We start from the raw sequence: 24,074 nt of genomic DNA, 5'->3' as shown, positions 1-24,074 counted from the left end.
ACAAACTCCCAGACTCCTCATTCCTAGCTGTCAATCCCAATATCTGCAAAAGTCCCAAATTAATAATCCTTATATTAGCATTTCTATTCACATTTCTAAAAACCAACTCTAGATGGCAATGTAGACCCAGTGGACTTTCCCCCCCCGAGTGTGTGTATGTGTGTATTTGGAGCATGTGTGCGTGTGTGTGTGTGTGCATGCAGGCACGTCTGTGTCTGCATCTGTGTATGCCTCCCAGATTCAATTATTTGTCATTTCCAGTGCAAATATGGTTTGGCTTTTCTATGTCTCCTCTTTTCTACCAGTTTTGTTTATTATTTATTATGCTGAGGCTCACAGTGTTTGGGTAGAATAGAGCGTCGGGGTAGCAATAATGTCACTGCGTGGGTGTCATAATTATGTTCTGATACAAACACACAAGAGAAGGTATTGGCCGTGTGTTGCAGTTCCCAGACACATTTGTTTGCCTTGTGTCTCGGCACTGATAGCCACAGTCTGCACAGTGCATTATTTCACCAAAAACACAGACTTTCTTTTTTTTTCAAATACTGTATCTGTCTCAGCCTGGAATGGATATCAGTCAATATATATCATCCAATGTGCTCCCACTGGCCACCATGGAAACCATTCATTCTGCCTCCATTCATGTTTATTTTTTTTTTTGTCTGAGGGAGATTTCCCAGTCAAAGGATTATTCATGATGACATATTGACTTTGGAAAGAGACTTTCTATCTATGTTAAATTCATGAGTCACTTAGCATTCATGGTCGATACATACATCGATCATGACGGCCCACCATGGATCTTCCAGGCACAGACAGCAATTTATGAGGCTTTCCAAATGTAACACTGCCTCATTGTTTGGAATATAATCCAGAATTTTGGAAGCAATATTAAGATTATGAAAAGAGCTCAGAAATACCATCAAAAAATCCAAGGTGTGTTAGAATGCAGATAACTGGAGAACTATTTTTCTTTCTTAGCCTTCTCAGAAAATAAAGCTTGCCTCAGCTTGAATCCATTTTAAAACAGTTTTGCAGACTGAGTTGTGGTTTTGGGATTCCCCCACAAATGAAACTCCTTATCAAATATTTAGTACCATTTGGAATGTAGTGAACATGGCCCGTAGTGAAAAAGCTATATTTGCAAACTGGTAAAAACAACATGGCAACCAATGAAATAAATGTCTCCCATGAGTGACCTCCACATCACCACAGTGGGGATGTTCTATGTAGCCATTCAAACTAATTTGTCAGGTTAAACTGAGCTGAAATCAAATCCATGGCTAGACAGGATTACCACAACGACAAAATAACCCAAATACATTTTTTATGATGACTCCCACATGCACAGAGTTTGGAGTACTTTCCCCTCATCTCTACTTCCTGTAGACATTGTGCTTATAAAGCTTTAAAGCTCCATGAGAAACTTCAGCAGCCATCCTAAGAGCTAAGAGGCTTTGTGTTCTCTTTGAGTCTTGCTTGTGTTTAACCTTATTTTTTAACAGGAAATACTTCAAAACTTAGCAGAACTTCTTACTAGCTGATTTCTGGTCTATAAGTAATTAAAAGTCTCTAATCAGTGAAAGGCATAAGCCTTGAAAAGACTTAAGTATCTGCTGTCCAGGGTATTACCTTGACTGGGAACTCTTTTGTGGTCTTATTATTATTATTATTATTATTATTATTATTATAAGTCATACTGTGATGTTGCTCAAAACCACAGACTTCTAGGTTATCATGCTTTTTTAATTTGGTTAGAAAGCCCCTCTTCTGACCCATGAAGCCCCCCTTCATCAGTAATTTTAAGATAAAAAATTATTAATTAATAAATTAGTAAAAATAGACTCGAACATTCTTTGCAAATTTGAATAATAGTCAAGGCTTCTCTTTACTTAAGTATATGAAATGACCCTACATTATTTAGGACAACACCAACAGGAGATGAGCCTTAAGTAATCAGTTATTCTGATGATCACAACAGTCACAGTGTCACAAAGTAGAGAAGCAGAAAATAGAACTCCAATTTAACAAGCACCTTAGCCCTGCTCAATTTTGAATGTCCTTCACTGTCTGTTACTGCTTCACTCAATTTCAAATACTGTAAGAAAGCTCACTGTGGTAAAAGCGCTCCGTCAGAAGCACATTTGCACTAATTAATCTTTTGACTTTAACTTAAATCACTGCAGTAAAATGACGCACCTTATATGAACATTTGCACTAATGCATAAATTGTAACTTAAATCACTGCAGTAAAATGACTCACTTCATATGACCATTGACTATTACTTAAATCACTATGGTAAAATGACTCACCTCATATGCACATTGCGCTTCTGATAACTTATACTTATATCACTGCAGTAGTATGACTCACCTCAGATGAATGTTTGCACTAATTGATATATTAACTGTAACTTTTATCACTGCCGTAGAATGACTCACCTCAATGCTCATTTGCGCTAATTAATCTATTAACTGTAACTTAAATCACTATGTTAAATTGACTCACCTCATATGCATATTTGCACTAAATAATCTATTAAGTATAACTTAGATCACTAGGGTAAAGTGACTCACCTCATGTACATATTTGCACTAAATAATCTATTAAGTATAACTTAGATCACTACAGTAAAGTGACTCACCTCATACTCATAATTGCACTAATTAATCTTTTAACTGTAACTTATATTGCTGTGTTTAGATGTGGCTTATACATACTTAAATCATAATTTTGTTTACTTTTTCAGCTGTATTTATTTGTTTGTACTTCATGTTTAAGTCCTGTTGGGAATTAAACCAGGGTCAGATCCCTTGTTGTGCAATCATGCTTGAGGCCTGAGGCCTCTGTGTTAACAGAAAGCAGAGCACAATGTATATTAACAGTGCACCACTGTCTCCCTGAACAAACAAGGTAATGAGATTTTGGAGAGAGAAAAGTGAGGGAAAGTCAACATAATACTCTTGTTGGACACTCCTTGTACTTTGTCATCTCCTTCTTTCCTCATCACTTGTCCTTGAGAACAACAGAGAGGAAAACAGAAATGGGGCAATAGGATGAAAACATACATGGCGACTACAGGTTATGAGGACACTCCGATGGGACAACACTGAAATGAGCTGACTTTGCCATCAATACCCGCTTGTGATGCACACTGATGAATGTAAGGCACCAAAAGATTTTGCTTGCATTATACTGGTAATTTGTATTTGAATTTTATTCCCAGGTTTGATTAAATTGTTAGTTTTTGTGTCAAAAATCCTAAACAGCATTAAAATAATTCCAGACCTTCCCATAGCTTATCCAATAAAATGCCACTTAAAATGATACTGGTTAATGTTTATTGTTTAAGGATTCACTCAAGGAATTCTAACTAATGTAAGGGTTTTCCCTTTTACCTCAGCCGCAACTGTTGTCCAGTACTTCTAAATCTTAATATTTTAGCATTCTGCTATAAAGATTTTATAGCAGATATTAAGGTATTTGCCTCTTGCCTTTGGAAACATCTACAGATGTTTTTGTTTTCTGATTTCTTGAATAAAAGTGCATGAAACTTCATCCTGTCTACAGCCTGAAGGAGCTCTTAAACTTATATTGTCACAAAAACTTACGCTTTGGCTATTTTGTCACTGATACAGACTGGTATATTTGCTGTTTATTCTTTGCTTATTTTATCTTTGAGACATTCACAGCAACCAGGTCAGCCCTGCCTATTTTGTAGGATTTGGATTGAGACCTTTTCTGAAGTAATACTCGGTCCCTGCAGTGCCATAAATAAGAGAGCTATCTTTCTTATAAAGTTTTACTGCGGTTTCAAAGAACTCTGTGGATAACATAAACTATTTTTCTGAGGATCTGTCCTTATGTCACATAAAAACAGAGTTGTCTCTGCACAAATCAACACATGCTCCATAGAGACACGTACACATGCAGGATAACAGAGTTATCTGCTTAAACTTCTGACGAGATAAGGTGCTAAAGGTACTAATCTGCCAACTGAAGGCAGAGTAAAGCAGACCCATTGCCTGTTTTTTTTATGGCTTCTGCAGCTCTTCACTCACTGGCAGGCAGATACATGACCCAGCTTGAGCCGTGGGGAGGAGACAGGCAGAGAAGATGGCAACCAGCCAAGGAAATGTAAGTCCTTACTGTTTTTTGGTCATGGTTGGCGTGGCTACATGGCGGCATGAGATAAGATGGGAGCCAGGATTTTTACTTAAGTCTAAAAGAGGGAGGGATCGAGGGAGAGATAGACTGGAGAGGCAGAAGTAAAGGGAGAGGGGGAGGAGAAAGAGAGAGATAAGGGAAGAAAGGGAGACAGATGGAGTAAAAGAGAGAGCATGTGGAAACAGCAAAACAAGTTGGGAGAGATGGATTTAGGAGGAAGAAGAGATAAAGCAGAGGGATGGGACTGTTGGGATGCAGAAAGAAGCAGAGTTAGAAAGAGGAAAGAGAAAAAGGCAGACACGCAGCATGTTTAAGCTGGCGGCTCTGTGGGAAGACACAGAGGATTTCGTTGAAAGGCACGATTCTCTTATGTTTAGATCTACTGTTATTTATTTATTTTTTAACTTAAATCAAGTTTCCTATATTTCCCACAAGTAATTTACATGGGGGTTAGGGGTAGTATGATGTTCTTAAAAGTACATATGTATGGAACTAGGCCTGTGCTGTTTTCAGTCAAGTGCCTGAGATGACTCATATTTAGTCTTTGAAATATTTTCTCTTAAGTTTTGGCATTGCATGTGGGGGTAAGAGAATGGCAAGCTGTAAACTAGACAAACCAGGTCTCAGGATGAGTTCTGGTGCAAACTGTGGCTTGGCATTATCTCGCTGAAATAAGCAGGCTTGTTCCTGAAAATGACTCTGACTGGCTGGAAGTAAGTGTTGCTCAATAACCCGTATATATCTCTAAGTATTAATGGTGCCTTTACAGATGTGCAAGTAACTCATGTAATGGGCACTAATACACCCTTACACTATCACAGATTTTGGCTATTGTACTTGATAAAAATGTGGATGGTTCTGTCATCCCAATCCTGGAAGGTGGCCTCCAGGAAAGGGATGCCAAATGTGGACTTGTCAGACAACAGCACACTTTTCCACTTTGAGTCAGTCCATCTTAAATGAACTCATGCCCAGAAAAGTTAGTAGTGCTTTTGGATGATTTTGATCCATTGTATTCACTTCACATGGTAGTCTAAACTAAAATTTCTTGGGGGTCTGGCCAAAACCTTGCATCTCCATGTTTCATGATTTGTATTATTTTTCATATATGGTTCTATTGGTCACCCTTTACATCCATCAGTGGGTTGTTACCATTTTTAAACCAATAAAAAGTATCAAAAAGAGTCTGATTATCACAATTCAGAATGTAAATTAACTGAAAGTACAGCATATTTTTATTCCCTGAAAAGTGGTGATTTTGGAGATAGGAGGTTTTGGCCCAATGGCAGCAATTTGTAGATGCAGTGACGTATTTTGTTAAATGGCAATGATTATCGATAACATTCCTGAGTCCATGTTGTTATATACATCAAGAATAATGCTGGTTTTTGATACAATGCCACCTGAGGTACTGACATACCACTTTGATGATATTAAGCACTGTAGATGTTGAAATCTGTAATTTCCTTTCCACTGCACGTGGAGAACCTCATGCCATTAATCAGGGCAATTCCTAGCTTTGTAGGGGCCCAATGCAAGTTGCTGTTTGGGGGACCCCTATTGCCAAACTACGATGGAGAGATTCCCAATCCATTAGATGATCAATGAACAGTCTATTACACTTCAAGAGCAAAACGGGCTACAGTCATGATAACCTCTCATTGAATTATTTATGGTATTAACTTGTATTTTTTTCAGTGGACAGACCTAACAGTCATATATAGCATAAAATACACACACAACAAATTAATCAGAATTAATCCTTAAGTAATGTTAAGTGGCAAATATCTGAGAAACAACTTCCACTGGACAGTAACATAGCAGACATCTGTACAACAACACAGCTTATCATTGCAGCTTATTTTATTCTTGTATCCTACATTTATTTTCAAGCATGTAAGGGATAAGGACATTTTAATGTGCTGTTTGAGTTGAATAGGTTGAAAAGGATGTGCAAATCACTGCATTCTATTAACTCACACTTCAGTCAGGAACACTCTTTTCCATTTTACCATTTTATTGCAAAATGGATATACAGTTTTACATGGCCGAGAAAAGCTCTGCTCAAATGATGCTCCCTGGGTTAGTCAAGCAGCATGCTTTGACATTACAGGGAGCGCATGGCTAGAAACCCCATATGGATAGATACATTTATGACAATGCATACTGAATGTAATAAAGTTACTTCAGAACCAATTAATCCATAATAGCATTAATCTGAATATGAGGGTGCAACAAGCTTTATGCTATAAAGGAGGAGGCTGGGGTGGAGGAGGTTAAGCTTTGCCAGCAGCAGCAGCAGCATGGTGCATCAGCATTAATGCAAGAAGACGTCATATTTAAACACACCGCTGTGTCGAGACAAAGAGCTGCAATTGGCCGTGATCAGCTGGGCATCAGCTGATCCCAGCTGGGTGTATGACTACCAAGACCTGCATGAACTAAAGCTGGGCTTCATTTGACAGCATATCCCAACTCTTTTGGAAATACAGTTTGAGCAAAAAAGCAGTACATGACACATATTTTACATGTGCCTGACAATTCAAAGTCCCTACTAAAACTCACACTGGTGTATTAAGCATTACAAATCAAGCAGTTCTAAACTGAAAAGGAAAAATTAACATTCGAGATAAAATTTTCCATAAAACAGGCAAATCTGGCCCAGATTCTTCGACTGTTACTGCCCTCATAACCTGACATTCATCTGCTCTATAAATGGCATATTGTCTTTCATACATGATTGCACAATGCTCCCTTGCAGTAAATGTTAACACGAAGCTCTTAAAAACTAATAATTGGCAGTGTTGACTAATGCCACATGCCTTTTGAATGGCAGCAGACATAATAAATTAGGAGTGAGTTGAGGAAAAGGTTGCATTGCTGAGTCATTCTCTCAAAAGGAGCAATTGGTACAAAAAAATTCAATGAAAATTAGATTCAAGATCTGACCACGGAAACTTCCAGAGAGGCTCTCTGGGAAAGAAAGTTCCTTTTGAATCATGCTCATTAAAAAATCTTGCTCATAATATTCAAGCATTTCCTAGATTTTTTCATAATTTGCCCTGGAAATCTCAGCCTTGAGCTTAAGATAACAAAATTCCATAGTGAAAGTATTTCAGCCTCAGAGGTGGGAGGAATACAAAGAGGAGAACCTCTGTATCGTGGTTTGAAATATGTCAACTGGCTGTCCTCTGAGACTTCAGCCTGTGTTACTGAACAGTGAAAGCTGTGTGCCATAGACAGACAAAAGAAAAGAGTTTGTTCCCCCTTGTTATCATAGTTAATGGAGCAGCAGTAGGCTGTACATCGATGTAGCAGTGTAGATTAGAGTTTCAACTTAGGGTTTGATACTTTTGGAGGAAAAGTTTATCTCAAACCTTGCATAAACGTTCCAGGGTCAAAAGTATTACACAAAATTTTAAATGAGTCTAATTTGGTTTAAGAGGGCTCCGTTATGGAAACATTTGATTCTCCATAAACACTGGCAATAAAAAGTTTCGTAACTGATGGTTCTAAAAGAAATGCAGTGAGTGATCACACCCTTGACAATATCTATCAACTCCTTTGACACTCATTGGAGTGTTCTGAGACTCTCTGTTGACATCCTTTACTACCTCTTTGGCACGTGTTACAGTGTTGACAGGAAATGTCACTTACACCCATCCTTCCTCTGTGGGGATCCTGGCTTTTCTGTATGAGCCACAGAAGGAACACTGCAGGGATCAAAATCTGTGGAAGATATATGTTTGGTGCTTTTTCTCCCAGCATGGCACATTTCACATGACCTATGAGTGTGGAGTGGAGTGATTTCACACTTGAACAGAAGCTTTGCATGTTGTTTATCTGTCCTCTCCAGCTTGATCAGTGTCTTTACCCTTCATTTGCACCATATAATTTAACATTTTATCTCATTGATGAGTGCCATCAGAGGCAATTGAAATCAAAATAATCAGTTAATCGAGTTATCAGGCAATCAAGTCCGTACATTGGAATCGAACACTATCTGTTGAAGCAGATTTTAGCCTGAATTTTCAATAACGACCTAATATACTCAGGCTTTAGTGTTACAATTAAACGGTAACTGTTCTAAAATGGTTCTAAAAATCTTATTTTTTGTGCAACTTTTTCTCTTGAAATAGCATGGCTTTATGACACTAGTTCACACACCAGCCTTCATCTAAAACAAAGACTATTAGCCTGTCTCAGTACTGTTTGATATAATGGCTCAGGCAGAAAGGTGGAAGAGGATGAGGGTGATGACAGCGAGCATAGAGGAGATAAAGAGAGAGTGGCTGAGCAAGAAGACAAAAAAAGGCATCAAGCTGACAGCAGAGTTTACAACCCTGCAGATATGATTCATAACAGATTGCGGTGTAACGCTAGGCTGGATCATTATTGGTGTTAGTGTCTTGTATTTAGAGGCTTTACTGGGTGCAGAAAGTAATTTAATTCAAGTTATTCCTCATACAAATAAATAGGTGGATTTATTTGCTTATCAGCATAAAATAAATGAATAAATGCATTTGACAAAGTATTGCCTGGTCTATCTTCAAATTAGCTTTTTAGGTTAAGGATATTACAAACCTATCTCAACCAGCATCATACCATTTCTGTTATTTAGTCATGACCAAAAGACAACATAGAAACAAGGGAAAAGACAAAGGCCAGGAATCCGTATTCCTGGCCACCATTACACCACAAAGATGAACACTCCAAGCAGCTGACAAAAAAAATTATTGAAAAGTATAAGCCACAGGATGGATAGATTTTTTTTATAATTCTGTTGAATCCATCATCAAGAAAAGGAAGTAAAATGGCACATGTGGAGATCTGTCTAGATCAGACCTTACAAACTGAGTGACCGTGCAAGAAGGAGACGAATGAGAGAGACCAGCTAGCCACCTATGATTACTTTGAAGGATTTACAAGCTTTTATGGGAGATCGGCAAAGAGAAAGCCACTGTTGAAGAAAACTCATTAAATCTCGACAAGAGTTTGCTAAAAGGCATGCGGGAGAAGTGAAAGAAAGTTCTTTGGTCTGATGAGACCAAAATGGTGCTTTTTAGGTCGGCAGAAAGGACTGCAGCAACAACTGATATCTGACAGCTACAGTAACTCTCAAGGGACACATCACTTCAAAGAAAAACAAAGAACCGACCTTGCTTACATTGGTTAGCACAGGTCACTGAAATAATACCAGGTCAGGAAAGATAAGTGTCAATAATTTGACTGTTACAGGTCTGTGCAGAGATCTCTCCATGCAGTTTTATTTTAAAGTTAGCTATTTGTCAGAGTGTGTTTCTATCATGTGGAGGAGTTGATGGCTTTGATTGAAAACAGTCAGGACAGTCTAGTTCATACTACGTTGCACCATGTTGGTGTTTTCTTTATATTCGTATGATTAAGGTACAGCTTAATACATCATTTAATCATCATCCATGTTATTTTATTCAGAACTGAGATTTGAAGGTCTGATGAGCAGCACACCACAGAAAACAGTGCGCCACCAACAGATGTGTGTGAGGTATTTGATTTTTCATGCAACTATTGAGTACGCGAGAGATACTGTAAAATCTCATCCTTAGAAGAAACGAAGGATTCTACATTTATTTTCATTAATTTAGAAAAAGTAAGACTGAATAAAAAGCAACTGAAAAAGGGTAGTAGGTGTTGTTACAAATACAATCTGAAATGTACTCGTTTTCATTTTATTTTGTTTAATTGCACATGTGATATGCAATTCATGGTGACACTGATACATCTTTCACAGGGAAAGAAGAGGGGGAAGAATTTTGCTGTGAAGAAGGAGACCTAAAGTGATTGTAATTCAGCCTCACAATATTATAATTTTGACTTTGTCACCTTAATCATTATTGTTATTATTATTTTTAACAACATCATTATTGTTATTATTATTTTTAACAACCCCATTATTGTCCCCATTATTAATATCACAGTTATGGTCAATATTCCTACTTTTAATATCATTATACCAAATTATATTAACCATGAATCGCTTTATCATCAGTGTTACCATCACAATTTTTGTTTCCAGAGTTTTTTCCACTTCCATGATCATAAGCAGGTGTATATGTAACGGAGTACACACTGTTAATGACTTTAAATCTTGCAAGCATACTGTTTTCTCTTTAGGTTTAAGCTCAGTCAAATCACCATGCAGACTAGAAATATTCCCTACTGCAAAGGAACATGTATTGAAAATTCGACCTAATAACTGAAGAAGTGAACAACATTGTTGTTACATTATGGGAACTTTTCAGGAAAGTTAATGATGAAAATTTTTTGTGGGCATTTGTCAAACCCTAAGAGAACAGATGATGACTAATGGTGATGGCTTATCTAAAACAAATGACATTGCAAAGTCAGGACTTCTTTTTTTCTTTAGCAAGTGACCATGGTGCAAACAGGAAAATGTAATTCTCAGATTTCATAATGGTTGAAGAATATTAAAGATAAAATACACATCATAAAGCATTCACCTTTACATAATGGCCTTTGGTTTATAAGTGGAAGAAACACATTTTTCATACAAGCAAAGCTCTGAATTATTTGCTCACAGAAAAAATGATCCCACATAGTTTATTTAATGTCATTTGTTATTAACTGCACACTTGGCAGGTATTGTGCTGTTGTGTTTTTTAGATGTCAGTGTGGACAAGCACAGATTTATGGTTTAATAACATCCTGAGGCTAGACGGAGCTTCACTTATAAGCCTAAATGACAGCCTTGGCATCTTTGAGCCCATCCCTCCTTCCTCACCTGTCTATCACTCCTCCATCATACTTATTACTTTGATGGATGAAATTTTTAGAAAGGAATGCTGCATCATTTGCCATTACAATTACAGCTGATGTGATATAAATGAAGACAACACAAGACATATACTGTATATATATTGTTGAATGGATCATAATGCCTAATATATTCAGAATCACAAGTGCCATTAAATTAAAATACATAAGAGATACTTTAATTGATCACTGGATACAATTTCATGCACACAATGATGACTATTATGAGTACTGCTAGGAAAGCAATAGTCTAATTAAGCTGTTAACATAATCCTCCATGCTGACAGCTCCCTATAATAACCCTGTGCATATGAGTGAAGTGTGTATCTTGAGAGACGGCTGCAGGAACTGCAACGAGTTTTGTCAAAAGAACAGGAGAAAAGAAGGACTCTAAACCAGCTGTTATCAAATTTTTACCAAAAATAATTACAGAAATGACTCTTCTGAAGAAGAGAAGCTTTTTGAATTCAGATGGTTTTCCTACAGAGCTGCTCTAACATTGTGTGGCTTTCTTACACTTGTTAAAATACCACCAACATGGCCCTAACCCCTCTTCATCAAAGATATGTTTCCACAAACAAAACCAAGGTGGTCCTGGTCAGCCCACTGGATCCACTGGATCCGCTCTGTCCAGCAAAGAGGGGAAATTTTTATGGCTCATCTCCACATCTTACTATTATAATTGGCAGTGTGTCTGTCTGTCTGTATGGGTCGATCTGCATGCCACACCATTGCTCCAACTGTCCTTGATACCACTCAGAATACTTCTTGGACATACTGCAGAAGTTAACAACTCCATTTTCACAAGGGCCAGCTTTTTCTTGACTGACACTGTTGGGGCCGGACAGTGAAATAAACTGAAATAAAATCAATATTTTCATCTTATTAAAATATTCTTGTAAAAATATTATTTCCTTCCAAAATGAATGGAATTTTAAGCCTTAAACAGTCCCTATCTCCACTGCAGCCAGCCACAAGGGGGTGATTGAGATATTTTAGCTACATATTTCTGGAGCCCTCTTGATGTCTATCACTGAGTTTGATGCTAATTAGCTGCCCAAAAACACGTGCAGGAAGCGGATCTGTGAAGATTCTCAGAGGAGGGAGACTGCACTAAAAACTTCATGTGGAAAATTGTTGTAAAAACTGCAACTTTTATCATGTCCTTGTATGTTTTAAAGGGAATAATTCTTCCACAAAAAGGATATCTTTATTGTAGGGGTGTGAACCTCTCCTTCTCAAGACGATTCGATTCGAATCTTGATTAACAGACTACGATTCAATTCACTGACGATTCATTAAAATACAGAATGGTTCGTTTTGATTTGATCTGGTACAATCTGATTATAGAATCAAAATAACTTTTTGCTTTAACAAAAATTTGCAAAAAAGGGGAAAACAATAGAATTTCATAAGTTTATTTGATCTTATTTATAAAACAGACTAAATGCCAGGCCTCCTGTGCTAACATTCTGAAATTATGTTTAAGAAAGTTTTCATCACACCCAGGTGTCTTACTTTGACATTAAACTGGGAGATAAGTTTTAAAATTAGTATTTACTGGTACATGTTTGTCTTTCGTCACTTGTAACTTCCTTAGCATTATTAATCCAAATACAAACTAAATATCAAATTTTCCTTAGAAGCACAAATCAAAACATTTACAGTCATGAGGAGATTTGGATAGAGCTCTGTGTGTCTGCTAGTACAGGAGAACAAGGGGTTAGAATAATATTAAAAACAGTCAAATTAAAACAGCTGTCTATACATTTTTTTTCCTTTCATTATTTCTCAATGTGAGTATTCAGTCTACATGTTGCAAAAACATGTATAACTTTCTCTGTGTATCTGACTGTTCTTGATTATGGACCAATGCACTCGACCCCCAACATCAAGATTGGTTAACCGATCCATATCGGATTATCTTTACACCACTACTTTGTTGTTTACTTTGTTTGAATTATTTTTGGGAGGAACAAGAGTATTTTACTGATTTTATATTCTGTGTCATTTTCAGGTTTATTTTCCTCTAGAAGTTCTTAGACTGGAAATATTTGAAGCATTATTTTGTCAGTTTATTTTTTTTTGCCTGTCCTTATGTTATCCACCTGTGCACCCACTCTTTCTTTTTACTGCCTCCATCCTGCTGCTTTGAAGTACATATCGGGAACACTCAGTACCTGGTCTGCACTGTATGGGGGTGGGGGGGTGGAGGGGGATTGGAGGTCTGGAGTCTTGGGGATTGTCACTCCAGACCTCCCTGCAGGAGAGCAAAAAGAGCAGGGTGAGTGAGCACGCGCAGCTGGTGCCAGGATCGCTGACTCTCTGACTGCCGGCATGGAGCGAGCAGCCTGGTGTGGGAGTAGATCTCCCCAGTGTCTGGGGTCTCTCATTCTCAGCTCTTCCTTCCCTCACTGTCTCAGCTGCGTAATGAGCACCGCTGGCTGAGAGAGCAAGAAGAGAGAGAGGGAGTCAATGTGATTTTGTGTGTGTGTGTGTGTGTGGGTGTGTGTGTGCATGTGTCTCTGTGAGCAATTGCTGATTGCTTGAATATAAATGGGATGTGCTCATTCACCTAAATCAAGGCCACATGCTTGGGCCTGGAGTAAAGTGCTCTGAGAGCGATGAAGCGTTGTGCTGTATCTGCCACTCAGCCTGGCCACTTTCTCTGCCCTACATGAAATACTGAGGGTAACCTTCAGACAGTCTGTTGTTGTAAACTGACTTCACGACAGACCTAATCGTTAAAGATTTTGCCATTTCCATAAGAACTGTATTATCATCTGAAGTGGAAGACTGTTCAGATATGGCCTAATAATCTCTATCACATACATTTTGACACTATCTTTTGGCTGTCTATAAAGGCTAATGCAGGGTGCAAATTGCCAGGGGTGGGGGTGGGGGGGATTTCCCCCCTCCTGGTTCTGATATCCCCACCTCTGATGATAAATTTTCATCCACGGGGTGGGATACCTGTTATCCAAGCAAAAAAATCTTCACATCAAGAGAACAAATTTGAAATAGCAACCAAATATAACATCCACCAGGGTTTGTATGGGAACCACTGATAGTGTTAAATTAACACTTTGTAAAGTGTTAAAATTTCAACACTAGAAAAGTGTTAACTAACAACTCTTACAGTGTAAAATATTAACACTATCATATCAAATCTTCAGTGTTGATTTAACCCCGATGTAGCTGTCTATTCAGTTGTGACCAACTGAATAGACAGCTACACTCATGTTGCAGAAGTGTCTAACATAAAAAGACAACAATAATTCACCAGAAACATGAGCAAAGGAATTTCAACAGTGATAGCTGTACAACAGTCAACATCTAAACACAACTAAATACATCTAAAACTTCTAAAATACATCTAAACACTCTGCACCAAGGCATGATAGGAAAACTCTGCCCCCCAGATTTGAAATAACAATGGGCAGGGCTTAAATCAATTAACTCTCTTCAGAGTTAAATTAACACTGCACAGATCAACACTGTCAAATAACTCCAACACTGAAGGCCATTTAACTCTGAATGGAGTTATTTTATCATTTATCATTATTTATCATTATTTTTATTAGTGGTGATGGGCAGATGCAACTCAGTCTGTAGGAGCTTGGATTTGGACCAAAGTCTGGAATTTGGGACTGGTTACTGGAGAAATGCCACGTCTCTTCCTGAGCACTGACAATGTGCCCTTGAGCAAGGCACTGAACCCCCCAGACTGCATGGGAACTCTTCCGTGTACAGCCACCTCACTCCATCATCTCATCATTGGTCCAAAGGGTCCTATTTGTGCATGTTCACTAACAGAGTGTAAAAACTAACATCCCAGTTAGGGACTGATGATGGCCTCTTCTTCTCCTCTTCCTCCTCCATTTTTTTCTTCTTCTTCTTCCAGCCAAATCATTTTATTTTTATTTGTTAATAGGCTTTAAAAAGTGCTACATGGATTGAAGCTTGTACAGTGATTTTCTAGTCGTTTGAAGCTTTTCTCACACAGTTGGTCACAGTTACCCATTCACCATACATTCATACAATGATGGCCAGGGCTGCCATGTAGGATAGTCATGTGTTCAAACTTTTTTCACTGAGGGCCACATATAGAAAAATGTAGGGATAATGGGATGACAGGTATAGTGGACCCCACCAGTAATGTACTCAAGTTAGTAAAATCAATCCAGTGCAGGTTAAGATATGCCTGAATAAGCCAAAATGTGTCTTAACACTTAAAAAATGTTGGCATAAGGTTGCTTTAAACATGGGAAAACACTGAGATCTATGTCTGACTAAATTTGGATTTAGACCGTCAGAAAGTCTAAATCCAAGTTTTTCACCTCTTTCCTGGCTGGATTTAATTTAGGCAGGGCAAACATAACGAGAGCAAAAACTTAACACAATAGGAATGGAAATAACAAAGACCATCTTGAAAGCCAGTTGAAATAGTAAAGGATGAAAATACCTAGGAAAACACAATATGATATGAAAGTTAAAAAAAAGAATAAAACAAATACACACATATAAGAAGAAACAAAGAGAATTGTGCCAGAAAACAGTAAATGTAATCCCCACTGTCTGTCTCTCTGCTCTGTCCAGAGTTCACCATAAGGTCAAGGGGCAGGCTAATGGCTGGAGTGCTTGTCTATTTTCAACTTGAACCAGATGCAGCAGGAACAAACATCTACCTGCTGAAAGTGTGTTTTAATCCTTATTTCACTTGCCTTTAGTCCTGGATGATTAAAAAAAATCAGGCGGTGACCGTTTCTCTCCAAGCAGCCAAAGTTCAATCCCTTCTGTCAGTGATGCCAAAGTTTAGTACAGTATTTCATAATAGAAACATTCTATTCCTGCCAAGTCTGTCACAATAAAAGCCTCCAAACCTAATAATCACTTAAGACTTTTATTTTGAGGAGATGCAACAGAAAATGAGTGTTTTCAGCTACAACTTAACACTGAAGACATCTCATAAATGGGATAAGACATAACCACATATCTCAGAAAATGAGACATAAGGAATACCTGAAGAGTTAAATACAGAATGAGGAAATGAAACGGAAACTTTTTTAAATCTCTGTTCTTGACTCTCTGTCATAACATAAACATAAGTGATTTTTTGGTGGCTTAAAAAAGAGAGTTGTAACATAGGAGCATAGCAGACAGATGATTCCTCCAGTCTGGTTTTAGCTTTTTTTTTTTTTTTTTTTTAAGTTTGAGGATTGTCTTACTCATGAGTGGGTGTGGCTGCAACATGCCCACATCATCCTGGAGCAAATCTTACTAGCCTCATTTTTTGCTCATTTTGAAGCTTAATTTTATAAACATAGAGATAATTTTCATGACTGAAATTTGCTTGTGGGTTCATAAAACAGTGGCCTGTCTTACAGCAAACCTAAAATACAGTTTTTTAAAAATCACTTTATGGGGACTTTAAAGGAAATAAAGAGCCTATATTACAGCATCCCCATTGATTACTGAAAAGGCAAATAACCAATCATTGTTAAGGATCTTGAGTGGCCTATCAGATTTCATTGGGGCCCTGGCTGGCCCCTGCTACCACTGTAGCAGAGAGGAGACATCAAACAAGAGCAAAACTGCACAAGGCTGCCAACCTTTAGGTGCCTGAAGATTAGCGGTGTGATATGCTTTGTAAATCAAACCCTTAGAAGGAGCATATGGCTGGGGAAATGAGCGCCATTCTTGCAATAATCTTTTTGCCTTCACTCATCAAAGTGTTGTGAATCAGTATTATTTCGGTTGTGAAGATGTTTAGCATTTATTTTTCAATCAATACAGTCATGGAAAAAAATGCGGGCCTTTATTCTTTTCTTTTTTAATATATTTAAAAAATTGTTGTGTTGGAACTGGACCACAGGCCACATGTGACCCCTGGGCTATGTTTGGACATCCTATTCATACACGTCTGTACACATTCACATGCCAATTTTGCAGCAGTGGGAGCAATTTGGGGTTAAGGACACATTGATGTGACTGCAGAACCCCTGACCAAGTAAGGAGATTCCAAACTCCACTGACCCACAATTGCCCCAAAATAGAGGAGCCCTTATTGACAGGTTATGTCTTAATTATCTGCAGCACATGCAGGAAAAGTCTGGTGTTATGCTGTATTATGCTTTATCCTGATAGAAAATATATACCTCAGCATATCTACTAAACAGAACTCATTGTCCTCCACTGTTTCATGCTCAAGTTTTTATCAAAAACCCGACACTCACACTCTTAAAAGTGCTTAATGAATAGATTATTATTTCAGAGTATCACTAACACCTAAATAACCTTTCCTGTTGCTCTCTGGATTAACTTGGATGATGATGAAAATCCATCCCACGCTCAATGCTCAGCAGCATTAATCCACTGCTGAAAATAGTTCCCAACAACATGCCAATATACTTGAGAACCTGATTCCTTTGAATAGTTTGCCAAGTTGCCAAGGAAGTTTAAAACAAAATTGATTTACTTCACACTTTAGTTTGCATCAGAGGTAATTCTCTACTTTAGATGTACATCCGATAGATCACCCAGCGATGATCTGCAGATTCTGTCTGCTTTTATGTCTTACACCTTCTGTTGTTTTAGTGAATGCATCACTGCCATCACACCCATTCTCTCAGCCTGTGTTTTTTATCCCCCTAAAATGAACTTATTATGCAGCTTTATTTGCTGCTTCAACAAATAAGACATTATACACATCTCAGCCAGTCAACTCACATTTGTAATTGTTCAAGCATTTAATATAGCAGCAGCACACATTTGTTTGGTATCGAGCTCCAACTTCATCACCCGTCACAGATTTATTTTACATGCAGAATTTGAGGAGTGATGTGATAGCACCTGAAACCTTCTGTCAGAGGCTATGCTGAGGTGGAGGAGGGTTGAAAGCGAGACAGCAGCACTGATTCAATGCAGAGCAGAGGAAGTGACTGGAAATCTTGCAGCTTAAATAGACCGCCAGGTAAGGAGGATGTGTGTCATGTGATTTTATTATGATGCATCTCTTGTGTGAGATCAGTGTTCTTGGGTTGCCTGAACTAGCTTGCAGGCATAGCTCCATATATTTTAAATATTTTCATTATGGTTGTTGGCTGTTTAATGCTAGCACAAAACAGACAATGCTGTTTTTGTTGCATGTCATCTTTCTAGATCTGTGATGATGTAGAATTTTAATGTATGCTGATGACAGTCATTTTTATGAATGGAGAAGACACAGATAAGGCTGCAGCCAGGTAAACAGCAACAATGGAGAAGGCATCCGAGTGGCTTTCCCTATCTTGCCTCAGTCTGAATACAGATAAAACAGTAACTATGCTCTTCTCCAATGGGGAAAACCAACTTGAACTTCTCAGTATCCAAGTAGGTAGTCAAATAATAAAAAGGGAAAGTTTTAATAGATCAAAGATCTTAGTGGGGGGTGCAAAGCTTTGCCTCTGAGGCTGTCAAAATTAGATTTGCAAATATTGACAAAAACCATGATAAAGCAATTACTAAGTAGTTTATACTAAAGTATTTTGATATAAGAAAAACATTCATATGCCTTTTCTAAGGTTTTATCAATGAAACAATTAAAATCTGTGTTGATTTTTGACCTCAGTGTGTCTTCTTCTCTTCTTCTCTCTGGGGGTGTCTCTGCTTTTATGAGGTACATGTAGGGAGGATCCAAGGAAAAAAGGTTGGGAGTCACTGATCTATACCACATCACCAATTGCTAGACACGTCAAGCTTTGATAACCTCATTATGTTATTTTGGATTTGTACCTCAAATTATTTACAACACTGGCCCCTACGGTTGCAGATCTTGGTGCAGCTTCAGTCAGAGTCATTTGACATAGCCTTATGCTCCACCTCTTGAAGTAAACGTAACGTCATAAGACAAAGTTCTGCCCTTTCCCACTCAGCCTTTTCATATGAGGCTGTTAAAGAATGGAAGGAAACCTGATAAAGTTTCTTCTGCTGTCTTAAAGATGGATTTTGAACATCAGAAACTGAATGTTTTATTTCGCACCAACTGCTCTTGATGTGCGCAGTTCCTTTTTTCCATGGAGCAAAGTGCCTGCTTTGGTATGACTTTGTAACACTGCATACCATACATTTAATTCCCACAACAACCTATGTATGCTATGTTTAATGTAAATAATCATAAAAAACAGAATAAAAATCAGCCAACCTCTGATTTTGACTTACTGATGAGGAGTATTGGTTTGCTTTACACTATTGATCATGTGTCCATCTTCCCCAGATTAATGCTACATTTAACAGCCAAAAAACCTCAGGAAGTATGATCACGGATAACTGCCACATAGATATTCTTGGTTAATTAACAATCTTGAGTAAAACAAAAATAAAAAATTTAAAGTTTGAATATATGCTTGGAATGAACTTGGTCTACACATTCTGATAAATATCAGGACTAGACTAGAAAACATTTTCTGCTGTAAGGAATATCTCTCTAAAAATACAATGTCTGCTTGTATCACCCAGAACAGGTCACATGCCAAGAAAATGTTTCAGTCTCACTTCTCAGCCCTGCTGAAAGTGAGCTCTAGTCAGACATATTTACTATTGTAGTACTGATAGCTGTCATGGCATTGATTGGGACTGCTTGTTTGGAAAATATAACTTCAAATGATGCCAGTTCAGATGAAATGTATGGGTCATCATTTTTAGAGATATTCAGCTCCATGGGCAGACAATCTGTCAGCTGAGAAATCAGTGAAAGGATGAATACAGAGAGACACGGCTGATCTATATTTCTCTCCACTGTGTGTCTATATTATGCATGCAGAATCCGATATTTAACCATGCCAGAGAAAGCGGAAATGTGCTGAGATATGCAAAGGCTGTAGCACAGCTTGTAATATTTGTGGCAATGCATGATTTATTTCAACAGATATCTTTAGAGGCGAGTCATGAGGCAAAAAAAGAAAGCTATTTTTATGCAAGAAAAGTGGCGCTTGGAGGAGATTCTGTTATCTTTTATCATTTTGCTGCCACTTTGTAGCTTTTTCAAGTTGTTAGTGGACCGGGCAGGTTGTAAAGTTTTATTCAAAGTCACCTTTTCTTTCACTTTCCACAGAAGCTGCTGTAGTTCAACACAGTTGTGCTATCGATACCACAACTTTGTGAGGACATCATTGTAGTCCCTCCAGCATAACTAATCAGGCCAGCAAAATAATTGGTTCACCCCAAACTCCCCTATCTGAACTATACACCCGGTCATTAATCAGGAACGCCAGTCTGATCGAGCAGGACAGCACACACATACACACACTCCAACAAGCCTCAAGTCACCGCATCAAGGGTGTATTCACAAATCCTGCAGGCCTTGAACATCTAAAAAAAAGTATTTTTACTCCCCCTGTGGTCCTAACAACAGGTCTATTTTTACATTCTTCTTTAACACTGCTCTCATCAGTTACAGTTCCAACAACCTGAGCTGTATCCTGTGTGATTCTCAATGTGTTTTTAATTTGTATTGCTTATTTGTTGCTGAGACTCATCAAAGAAAGATTTCTCTCTTTGTAACAGAAAATAAAGTTATCTTTTCTTATCTGGGGTCTGTAAAGGATGATTTGGTCTCCAGAGATGTTTCCTGGTTTCCTTTTTGTGTCTTTGATAATTACCGGCAGCTGGTTCCAAAACACGAAGTGTTCAATTTGCTCAGAAGAAAGCTTGAAATTGTGTTAGAAGGGAAAGTGAAATCATTAATTTAATCCCATAAAAACATCGATTGAGGTCAGCAAGTACTTGGCAAAGACTGCAAGCTGAAATACATCATTTGGTGGTAAGCTCTGAAGGCATGAAAAGTTAACCTTTTAAGTATTTTTAATACAGTTTCATACATATTATAAAAGAAAAATGTTGTTGACTTGCCTCCCCTGTTTGAATCTTTCACCCCTTAGCTGATTATTTGTTACTGAAAAAGCATCACCTACATCAGCACTATAGTAATAATACCTTTATGATATTGAAATCCGAGCAAAAATCTTTCAATGCCCTTGAAAACAGAATTAATTTTTAAAAGATGGTCTATGTGAAGATTAGCTTATCCATCAATGTGCGGTGTATAATGGCATTGATCATTCAAACATAGGAAATGAAGAAAATGCTTGCACCGATGTAGTGAGTCATTAATTTTCCTCAGTAGTCCCACACAGAGATGATGCAAGACATGCATAAAACTCCCACCATGGTAATTATATCTGACAAGACAGAGTATATAAAATACATTATTAAACATTATAAAAAAACAATTAAATCCTACTCAATACACAGTGTATGGAAATAAAACAGTCAACTATGTAATAAACCTTTTAGAATTAGTTGGTTCCAGGTGCTGTGGCTTAACAAAATAGATAAATAGAAACATAAAAACCACTAGCTGTACAGGAAAGTCATAATGCAGTGACCAGGATGTAGTAACAGTATTATAGAATTACAGGTAGGTGATAGTTATAGCATTACCAAGATACAATAGCAGCATTATGCAGTGATAGAAGAGTTATACTAGTATAATAAAGTAACTAAGATGCAATAGTAGCATAATGAGCTACCAAAATTTAGCTTTATCATAAATGACACTGATACAATAGTAACATTACAAAACTAGAAAAGCACTCAGAGAGCGCAGACCTCTGCCATTAGCCCTATCTCCCAATAAACATTCCTGGATCACAGACGGTGATCCTGATGACTCCCAAAATCGAATTTGCCGATTACTCCCTCACCGGTGGGGTGGAGACACGGTGAGGCAAAGCATTGGCTGTGGACTGTCCTGGCGGAAGCATCCATGGTCTCACCGGACGACTGAAAGTCATAGCAGATGGTTAATATTCCTCTGTTCCTCCCAGCATTGTGAGTATTGTCACTACAATTCGCTGTCTTTCTCTGTGTTACTCTCCGACTCGTCTCCTCGACCGGGCGTGTGTCTTACAAAGTACAAAACGTTTAATAAGTTACTCATGTCTGCCTGGTGTAAAGTGGTAACAGTGCGGACCTATCTCCTAAGAGTACTAAATCCTTTAAAAAAATCCTGGATCCAGACGGTGATCTGGATCAGTCCCAAAATCTAATCAGTTCTTCCTTATGCCATTTCTGACATTTCCTGAAAATTTCATGAAAATACGTCCATGAATTTTTGAGTTACGTTGCTAACAAACTAACAAACAAACTAACTAACAAACTAACAAACGAAGAAACCCACCCAATCACATAACCTCCTTGGCAGAGGTAATTATTAAGATGCATAAGCTGTCTTGTTAAACAAATTGATAGTTTGCAGTGATGCAATACAATTCAAATGATTACAGATTATACTGTAATACATTTCAAGAAGATGGGACACGACAAAGCATGATGCGATATGATAGAATGAGAAAACAGTACGATACAACAAGACATTGTACAATAGGATATGATCCTAGGGAAAATGACAAAATATAATACAATACAATTAGATATATGGTGTGATACACTATGACAGATTTTAACAAGCTATACAGAATATGAGACAATATGACACAATACAATATTATGGAACATGATTATGAAAATGTTACAATAGGATACTGTATGATTCTACAGAATCCAATTAGATATGATCAGTGTTGGGTGTAACACTGTACAGGGTAACCCCTTTCTGTAATCACATTACATTTGTCTATATTGCAGTAGTGTAACGAGTTACTGTTGCTAGCTTATTAATCACATTACTGTTACTGTATAATAATTATCTCATTACTTTACTCCGGGAGCATGGAGTAAACAAATCAAGTGTCCCTTTTAATATGCACTAACGTAACACCGTAACCAGGCAGCCAAAGCTTAATTTTCAACAACAGCAACAGGTAACCATGAAAGCTGAGATAAATAGTTGTGTAGCAGCATATATCATAGAGAAACTAGAATGACCGTCTCAGGCGGCAGACCGAAGCAGCGCCACCGTGGAACTGACGCTCCCATTGATTACTATGGTGTTCAAAATTTTGAAGTCCGAGAAAGATTGAACGGGTGCGCGGATCATCACCAAAATCTAATAGATTCTTCCCTGTCACTATCCCAATATTCTCTGAAAGTTTGGTGAAGATCAAACTTTCTGTTCTTGAGTTATCTTGAACACATACAAAGAAAGAAAGAAAGAAAGAAAGATATGGAACCCTTTACATAACCCCCTGCTGATTTCATCGCCGTGGGTAAATATAAACTACTGTGGCCTTATATTTGGCATATTTTTCAACATGCAAACTTTGCTGTCACTTTTTTGTGTTTAAGAGCAGAAAGGAAATGCCTTGTGTAAGTCCTTCTATCTAGAAGAAGGATTCGTGTTGGTTGTAGTGATATGTAGAATAATATGGAGGCAGCAACTGTCTTTTGTTAAATTTATTAACACAAATTGACATACTGTATACACTTCTTGCTGACATAATTCATGTATCCTTACACCCTTTACCGCACAAAATAGTGCCATTACACTATATTACACTAACATGGGAATATGTAAGATTTAGGGCTCTTTTTTTCATTGGCAGTTAAGTTATATAAGATACTGTAGCTGTGACTAACTAAGTAATGGAACTCATTACTTTTTTAAGAAAGTAACCAGGAATGTGTAATGGATTACTTTTTTTGAGTAACTACCACAACACTAGATAACAGAATATGATAAGATATAAGACAACTTTATACAATATGGTATGATATATGATACAAAATGACATGAGATGACACAATACGATCTTAATATATTTGAGTTTGAATAAAAGGTTTGTCTCTGCTGGGTTTTATTCACCAGTCTAGAAAGCTGTGTCACAGTGTATTGAATAAAGTTGGCAGCAACATAAATCTTACTGTATGTAAGCCAATGATGTTTACACAATGACTTTAATGCTTGAGTGATAGATGGTGTATCTGCAGGTCAAGAAAACTCAAATAATGTCAGTTTAATGCGGTATAAAATCCCTCCACTGCCATTTCAAATTGTGGCCCAACAAGCATGATCAAAATCAAGTCATTTATTCCAGACCATTTTGCTTGGATTAAGATGACCCTATAAAGTTTGCTATGCCCTTTCCAGGCT

The sequence above is a fragment of the Cheilinus undulatus genome, linkage group 5 (genome assembly GCF_018320785.1).
Source record: "Cheilinus undulatus linkage group 5, ASM1832078v1, whole genome shotgun sequence".
In the NCBI taxonomy this organism is placed as follows: domain Eukaryota; kingdom Metazoa; phylum Chordata; class Actinopteri; order Labriformes; family Labridae; genus Cheilinus; species Cheilinus undulatus.
Note: the sequence above shows the minus strand (reverse complement) of the source record.